Here is a 9,080-nt window from a genome sequence, read left to right on the forward strand (position 1 = left end):
CGGGCATTCCAAGTGGAACACACTTATCTAAAGATTCACAGATAAGATCACAAGTGAGAGAAAAGATGAACTGTTTGTCTGTCTGGTTCTAATTTACCTTGCTCAGAGTGCTTGTTTCCAGCTCTACTTATCTGCTTACTTACAATTTCATTTTTCTTAACACCCATTGTGTAAATACCACATTTTCATTATCTATCAATCAGTTGATGTACATCTAGGCTGATTCCACTTCTTGGATGTTGTAAATAGAGCAGCAATGAACATGGATGAGCAGGTTTCTCTGTAGTAGGATATGGAGTCATTTGGCTATATTGTAGGATTGCGTGGTAGATGTATATATTTGTAGCTTGTTGAGGAACCTCCATGTAGATTCCCGTAGAGCCAGTTTGCCCTCCATTAACTTTCAGTAAGTGCTATTCTTTCTCCATGTTCAGGCCAGTATGTGTTCTGGGATTTTGATCATAGCCATTCTGACTGAGGTAAGATGAAATTTCAAAGTAGTTTTCATTTGTAGTTCTTTGGTGATCACAAACATTTTCAAAAATGTTTCTCTTCCATTTGCTTAATCTTTTGAGGTGTCTTAGGCTTGTTTTCATTTTTAAATTTAGTGTGTTGAAACAAACTATGGCTGTGTAGTTCAGCCTAAGCTGGAATTCACTGTGTCTCTTGGAGTACCCTGGGACTCACCGTCTTCCTTCTACTGCTAAGTGCTGGAAGTACAGTCCTGTGCTACCATGTCCAGCTGTATTTGTGTCTTCCTGATACCAGGTATGAATCCTTTCTATATTTGATTTTTACTTTTAGACACACCTCAAATTCTAGAATGTTGTCTTTTCTGTATTATATAATCTCTATGTATATTTGCTAAACGATAAAGTAAATTTTGTCATGAATATTCCATCATGAGATTTGTGTCATTAAATCTCTAGCTTTCATTTTGAAAAAAAAAAAAAAAAAACCAAAAAAACAAATCTAATGTCTTAGATGCAATTTTTTAACTGATCCAAAATAGAGATAGTGAAAAATTGTAATGGAGTTTCTGAATGCATTAAAAATTGGACCTGAGGCTAATCCTTTTAAGAAATTACCTAAAAATTTATCATAGATATATGTAAAGATTATAGCAGCATTATTACTTAAATAAATGATATATAGCAAATGAGGACACAAAGAAAGTTATATATATCATCATATAAAATATGCATATATGTCATTAATATTAGTTTCTTAGGTATACTGGGCCAAATTACTATAAATAGGGTGGCTTATTATTACATAATTTTTTCAATAGTTGTGTAGGCTAAAAAGTCTAAAATGAAAATTTCAGTAGGGTTGTGATTCCTCTGAAGGCTATGGTGGAACTTTCTTCTTTGATTCTTTTCAGCTTCTGGTGATCTCTATCAATCCTAGGCAATCTTTGCCTTGTAGCTTTTTCACTTAGTCTTTGTCCCCTCTTAGCTTAAATTCTGGTTGTGTCTCTAAATATCCCTCTTCCTATAAGCATAGATAGAAAAGTAAATGTGGTATCCTCTAACAATTCCACATGAACAGCGAGAACTCGAGATGGGAGTTTGGAGATTCTTGTGTGTTAGTAGGTGGGACAGGTGCTAAGGAGAGAAGACAAAAATAGGTGACCTAAAGGTTAATTTACTTGTTTCTATATAAGTAGTTGGTTGTTACCAGAACCTGCAGACAAGGTTTCCATCCCTGAATAGCATAGCTCAACCTTGCATTCATTATTAAGCCCCTTCATAAGCTTCATAAGCTTCATAGATCAGACTTTTGACGCACCACAAATCCAGCATGGTTTGTCTTTACCTTATTTACTGCAGTGACCCTATTCCCAATCAGGGCACACTCACAGCTTCTAGATGAACATGAACTATTAGGATACAGTACTCAGTCTAATTGATAGATAAATGCCATTTAGCACCATGCATTCAAGCCTCATATTGTATTTACCCATATTTTGCTTTGCTGAATATTTTGTGGTTTCATGAGGGGTAATGTTTTAAAATATTAGAATTACAAACTTGAGAATGACATGAAAATGGAGAGGCTTGCTTACTACATATGAAGGATAAGGAGGAGAGGGAACCCAAAAGTTTTATGACAAGAAAAAAAGAGTAAAGCTTCAAGGAAGCAGGCAGCAGACAGGTTTTTTTTTTTTTTACAGAGATGACTTAAAGAACACCAATGTTCAAATAAGTCAGAAGCTCTTCATCAGGTCATGGCTAATGGCTTAATTTTAGAATTCGTCTTCCTAAGATGTAAGAATAGACAAAATGCAAAGTGATTATTACCAGGAGAAAAAGAAGTTTAAATCAAGGAGCCAGAGGATATCCTTACAAAACAAATACTAGACATACTATTTCTTTTGGAAACAACAGACAAAATGGAGCGCTAAAGGGGCTTAAGAAATGACAGGAGTCTAACGCAGAAGGCATCTGAAAGACCCTACCAAGCAGCGTTTCAAAACAGATAGTAAGACTCATAACCAAACCTTCGGCAGAAGGGGAATTAGTATGACGGAGAAAGGATAGGAACCCCATAAGGACCAAATATGGGCACAGGGATTTTTTCTGAAACTGTTGCTCCAAACAAGGACCATGTATGGATATAACCTAGAACCTTTGCTCGGACGAAGCTCGTGGTAGTTCAATAACCAATTGGTTTCCCATAGTAAGAGGAACATGGACTATCTCTGACAGGAACTCAATGGCAGGCTCTTTGATGCCCCCGCACCCCGAGGGAGGAGCAGTCCTGCTAGGCCACAGAGGAGGATTTTGCAGCCAGTCCTGAAGATACCTGATAAAACAGGGCCAGACAAAAGGGGAGGAGGTCCTCCCCAATCTGTGGACTTAGAAAGGGGAAGGGAGAAGCTGAGGGAGGGAGGGTGAGATTGGGAGGGAATAAGGGAGCAGGATACAGCTGGGAGACAGAGTTAATAAAATGTAACTAATAATAAACAATAAAAAAGAAATAATTCTCAAATAAGCAATGAGACAAAGAGATCAATGCTTCAAAATGTTCTATTAAATAATAACTCACAATAATAATCAGAGAACAACAGCAATCATATTCATTCTTTGTGTCAGTGCCTAAGGGTTTTATATACATTAAGTTAGCTAGGCTCCATACAATCTTATTGGAATAAATGCTACAGAAGTTTTACATAAGGAATATAAGGGCCAGGAAGTTAAAGTAACCTGCCAAATGCTACCTACCTTAAAGAAAGCAAACAGTCCATATTTTGTAAAATTTTTATTTTTATTCACTTTACATCTTTGTCATGGCCCTATGCCTCCTTGCCTCCCAGTCCCACCCTACCTCTCTCCTCTCCCACTTTTCCTCAGAAAAGGACAGCCCTCCTCCCATCCACTCTAGCTCATCAAGTCAGAACAGGAATAAGCTTGTCCTCTTACCCTGTGGTCCGGCAAGGCAGTCCCACCAGGGGGAAGTGATCAAAAGCTGGCAACAGAGTCAATGTCATAGACCCCCCCCCCCCCGCCTGATTCCCTTACTGGAGGATCCACATGAAGCCTGAGCTGCCCATAGGCTGCATCTTTGTAGGGGGCCCAGGTCCAGTACATGCTTGATCTTTATTTGATGCTTCAGTTTCAGCAAGCCCGTCTGGGCCCTGGTTAGTTGGCTCTCTTGGTCTTCTTGTAGAGCTCCTGTCACTTCCAGGTCCTTTTCCCTTACCTCCTCCCACTTTTCCACACAACTCCTTAAGCATCACCCAGTTGTTTGGCTCTGAGTCCCAGTATATGCTTTGAAGCTGGCTGGGTGGAGCCTCTCAGAGGACAACTCTGCTAGGCTCCTGTCTGCAAGCATAGCAGAGTATTGTTAATAGTGTCAGATGTTGGTTCTCTCCCATGGGATTGCTCTTGGGTTGGCCCAGGCATTGGTTGGACATTCCCTCAATCTCTGCTCTATCTGTTTTGTCTTTATCCCTGCAAAACTTGTAGGCAAGGCAACTTTTGGAATGAAGTTTTGAATGTGGGTTGGTGTTCCCTTCCCTCTACTAGGAGACTTGTCTAGTTAGAGGGTGTCCTCTTCAGTCTTTATGGCCTCTGCTACTAGGAGTCTCTGCTAGAGTCGCCCTCATATTCTCCCAGGAGCCTACCTAAACTTAGGGCTCCAGCTTGTCACAGAGATGGCCCTGCTCACAGTTTCTCTTTTCTCTACAGGTCTTCTGTCCTCCAGCTTCTGCTTTCTTCAGGTCTGATCTCTACCCTCATATCTCTCTGCACTCTCTCTCCTACCTTGTTTCCTCTCTTCAACCACTATGTCTGTCCTTTTTCCCTTCTGTGTGAGATTTAAGCATTCTCTCTTGGATCTTCCTTGTTGCTTACCTTCTTTGGGTCTGTGTGTTGTAATATGTTTATCCTGTACTCTAAAATCCACTTGTAAATGAGTACATACCATTTGTGCTCTTCTGGATTTGGGTCACCTCACTCAGGATGATCTTTTCTAGTTCCCACTATTTGCCTACAAATTTCATGATTTCCTTGTTTTTAATAGCTGAGTGGTATTCCATTGTGTAAATGTGCCACAGTTTCTTTATCTGTTCTTTGGTTGTGGGACATCTAGGTTGTTTCCAGTTTCTGACTAGTACAAATAAAGTTGCTATGAACATAGTTGAGCAAGTGTCCTTGTTGTATGGTGGAGCTTCTTTTGGGTATATGCACAGGAGTGGTATAGCTGGTCAACAGCTCAGGCCCTAAGATCAGTAATTAATAAATGGGACCTTTTGAAACTGAAAAGCTTCCATAAGGCAAAGGACACTATCAATAGAAGAAAATGATAGTCTACAGATTAGGAAAAGATCTTCACCAATCTTCCAACTAAAAAAAGGTTAATATCCAAAATATATAAAGAAATTAAAACATACCAAGAAATTAAGCACCAATGAACAAAATAAACCAATTAAAAAATAGGGCACAGAGCAAAACAGGGAATTTTCAGCAGAGGAATCTCGAATGGCAGAGAAACACTTAAATAAATGCTCAACATCCATTAGCATCAGGGAAAGGCAAAACAAAATGGCTCTGAGATTCCACCCTACATGGATCAGAATGACTAAGATCAAAATGTCAAGTGACAGCTGGCAAGGATGTGGAGAAAGGGGAACCCATCTCCATTGCTGGTGGGAGTGCAAACTTATACAACCACTTTGGAAATCAAGCTGGTGCTTTCTCAGTAAACAATCCATATTTTTAAGTCACTGCATCATTACTTCTGCAGCAGTCTTATATATCATGTCAATTCTGTAAGCCCTTTAGACCCACAGATGTCACACTCTAGTTCCCCTTCCCCAGGTGATATTAATTATTCATTTTCTAAATGAGGAAACTCAGGTATAGAAAGGTTGTATATAAAAGGCTCACAATCATTTAAGTAAGATAACCTGAATTCACTCATGGCTTTCTGACTCCAGAATATGGGTAAGATCTAACTGAGAAAAGTTTTAACACCGTCCCAAGAATTGTCACTTCTGGGCAGTCATTATTTCTACTATGTGTTTTACCCACACATTAGAGGGACACATTCCTTTCCAGAGACTTCGTCTTCTTAATGGAGACTTAGAGAATCAACTATGATTCATTTACAGGTGTATCACAAGTTTTATTTCTGGCCAGATAAGAAATTGGTAAGTAGGTTTTTGTCTGAAAATACTTGGGAATTCCCCCAGGGGAACTTCCTGGAATGGATCAGAAAACTACTTAACCATTGAATGGATCAGAAAATTACTTAGCATTGAAGACCACAGTGTTCTTCTTGGTTCAGTGATGACAGGAGACTCATGAAAGAGAGGACATGAGCAGCTTCGTGCCAGGCACAAACACTGCCTCAATTTAAGTTCTTCCTAGTTCCTGTGTTTCTAAAGCTAAGTTTTAAACTTTGACTCAGCCACTGGTGGTGATTAGCTAATGCAGCTCATTCTAACCACTACAAATGGCACTGCTGTATTTTGTGGTAAACTTGTAATTTAAAATGAATGCTATGACAATTTTATAGTTTCCGTTCTGTTTGGAGTGTATGGTTCCTTTTTCAGAAATAAAAAAAACAAAAAAACTGGGAATTAAAATATTCCTAATCCTCTCTGAAATTTATTAGTGTTAAAGAAACGAAATTGTTTAAAATATTTTTGATTATTTGAATTCATCTTCACAATATAGTCGTGGGAATAGAAATATAGTTACTTTTTATATAGCACTGACAGAAATATTGTTGTAATATTCTGTATTCAGAGTCTTGATCTCATAATATTTGTAGTGTAGCAAGAGAAACAAAGAAATTAATCCATAATTAAATATCAGTATTGATAAGTCATTTAAAGAAAAAAAAATCACCAAAGATGAAAAGAAGTAAGGGAGGCAAGTAGGTATGTACAATCGTCATTTCATAGCAGCCTTTCTGAGGTGCTGTTCTTTCTGTGAGGAGAAGTGACAAGGATTCCATCTATCATCACACAAGATGACTGGCAGGAGGTGAAGAGACTGTGTATGCACTAAATGAATGCACTGCATCAGTGCTTGATCAGTGCTTGATCAGTGCTTGGAAAGTACTTGGATATCCACCAGTTCAGGCTCAGTGGTAACTGTGGAAGTCCCCAGCATGGCTTGCATATTTGAACCCAAGCTAATTCTAGCCAGCACCGCTCTAAGCTACTTATAACAAAATGCTACTCAGTCGAAGAGTTGAGAGAACCTTTTCTTGGTCCATCCATTTACCTGCACCCACATAGTGGCTAACTGTAGCTGCAGTTCCTGAGGACCCAACACCCTCTCTAGCCTCTGCAGGCACTACATGCAGGTGGTAGACAGATATACATGTATCTCAAAAGAGCAAAAATGACAAGTTTTTGTTGTTGTTGTTGTTTGTTGTTGTTGTTGTTGTTGTTTTCAGAACAAGACTGTATCAAAGAGATCAGGACCTTAAACCCAGATTTACATAGAATCAGACTTATTTTTGCTAGATATCAACTAGGATAGGCATTTTTCTTTAGGATAATACTTTTTTCTGTTTATGTATCTATGTATGTGTACATGAGCCACATGGCTGTGCATGTGTGAAGGAAAAGGCAGAGGACAGATGTTCTTCATAATGTCTACTTTTCAGTTTTTAACCACGAACTCAGCAATTAGGCTAGGCTGGCAAGACAGTGAGCTCCAGAAATCTTCCTGCTTCTGGACAGTTTTCTCCAAAATAGAATATTTTACTTGTTGAGGAAGGAAAATGGTGAACAATACTCATATTACAGCTACTATTGTTTCTGAGTAGACTGGTAATTCATGGAAGACAACTATGCTATGAGGTGGCTGATCTGAGAAAAACACTAGGTTCAGTAGCAAGAAAGATGAAAGAAAAAAGTTAATCAGCAGAAGATGACAATCTGTTTTGGAGTACTCAGTCTTGACTGGATGTCCTGTATTCCCCAAGCTGAGTAAGAGCAATCACAGATGGTTGCAACCTCAACCTAAGATGAAAGAAAGCCATGGGAAATTTATACCCTACTCTTAGTATTCAGTGTCTCAGATAACCAGATAATTTACAGAGAGACGGAGAGAGTGTGAGGAAGGAAGACAGAAAGGGAGGGAAGGAAGGAGGGAGGAAAATAGAGAGTCAGAGAGATAGAGAATGGATGAGAATGAAAATGAATGAATGATAGTGGGGTATGGTGGTGCACACCTTTAATCCAAGTACACAGGGAGGCAGAGGCAGGTGGATTGCAGTGAGTTCCAGGCCAGCCTGGCCTGGTCTACATAGCTAGTTCAGGACAGCCAGGGCTACATAGAGAAACCCTGTCCTGGAAAACCAAACCAACCAACCAGACAAACAAAAAAATGAATATGAACAGAGAGAGGGACAGAGTCCAAGTCAACCAACACAACCAACAGAAGTTGAATCAATGAATATATTTTCTATCCAACCATACATGAATCTTGGGGTCTGTATACTGTATGGACATCAGGAAAATCTTTTTTCTTTGTAGGGTAGCTCTGAAAACCATTGTTTTTAAAAAAACATTCACTGAGTTAGAAACTTGATAATGTAGATGCAAAGGCTTCTTTTACAGAGCTCTTAATGGGAATTTGGGGGAGTGTCTGTTCTCTTGTGTCCTGGCATGCAAAATACCTCTACCTAGAGGGTAGAAACTCAGAACCAGAATTATACAGTATTTCATGTGGTAGAAATATGGTCTAAACTAAAGACTAGAATGAGATTTATTGGTTCCATGTTTGATGGACAAGAAATAATGAGTTCTTAAAGTTACCAGAGTGTCATTGGAAAACTTAATAACAATCCCTTTTATTGTGGTATATTAATTTTTACTATTGATAGATCTTTTAGTTAAGCAGCGGTTAGTCCTAAACCAAGCAGCATACCCAAATCACCACACAGAGACTGGGAGTTATGTAACTAACCTAGAGCACAATGCTGGGCAATAGTTACTCCATTCTAAACCTCTAAGCTTGCATATTTTCCTACCATTTAGATTTCACCCTTTATACTTGCTTTTAGTCATATCTTAGGGCCAGTTCACTTCTCCATGTGGTTCCAAGAATTTTCCTGCAGATTCTCTTCCTATCCTCACTTCACTTCCTTTTCCTTCTCTCTCACCCAGGATGTTCCACCCTGTTTTCTCCATTGCTAAGCGTTGGGTGGTTGTTTAATTGACAAGTACAGAGAACACATGGTGGCATGATTACATAAACCTGAGACAGGGGATGCTTAGAATAAGTATCACAATGCAATGTCTGGATGGAAACCAGAAAGTGGGGATGAGAAATCAGTATTCGAATGAACAAGGGTAAATTGTATACATTCCAAAAGAACATTATACAAACACTCTTTCAAGAGCTAGAGCCTGAAACACACCTGCAAAGAATAATATACGCTTATAATGCAATATATAATATAATGTAATGGCTCATGAGCCATACCTTTGATTGCATGACAAACAACAGATATATATACAAGAAGCATAATACCCAAAAGGTTCTGCTCTCATCAAAAGATACAAATCCAAATAGATAAGGAAAAGTAAGAGAGCATACGGACAGGATGAG

The sequence above is a fragment of the Meriones unguiculatus genome, chromosome 21, assembly GCF_030254825.1.
Source record: "Meriones unguiculatus strain TT.TT164.6M chromosome 21, Bangor_MerUng_6.1, whole genome shotgun sequence".
Lineage (NCBI taxonomy): Eukaryota > Metazoa > Chordata > Mammalia > Rodentia > Muridae > Meriones > Meriones unguiculatus.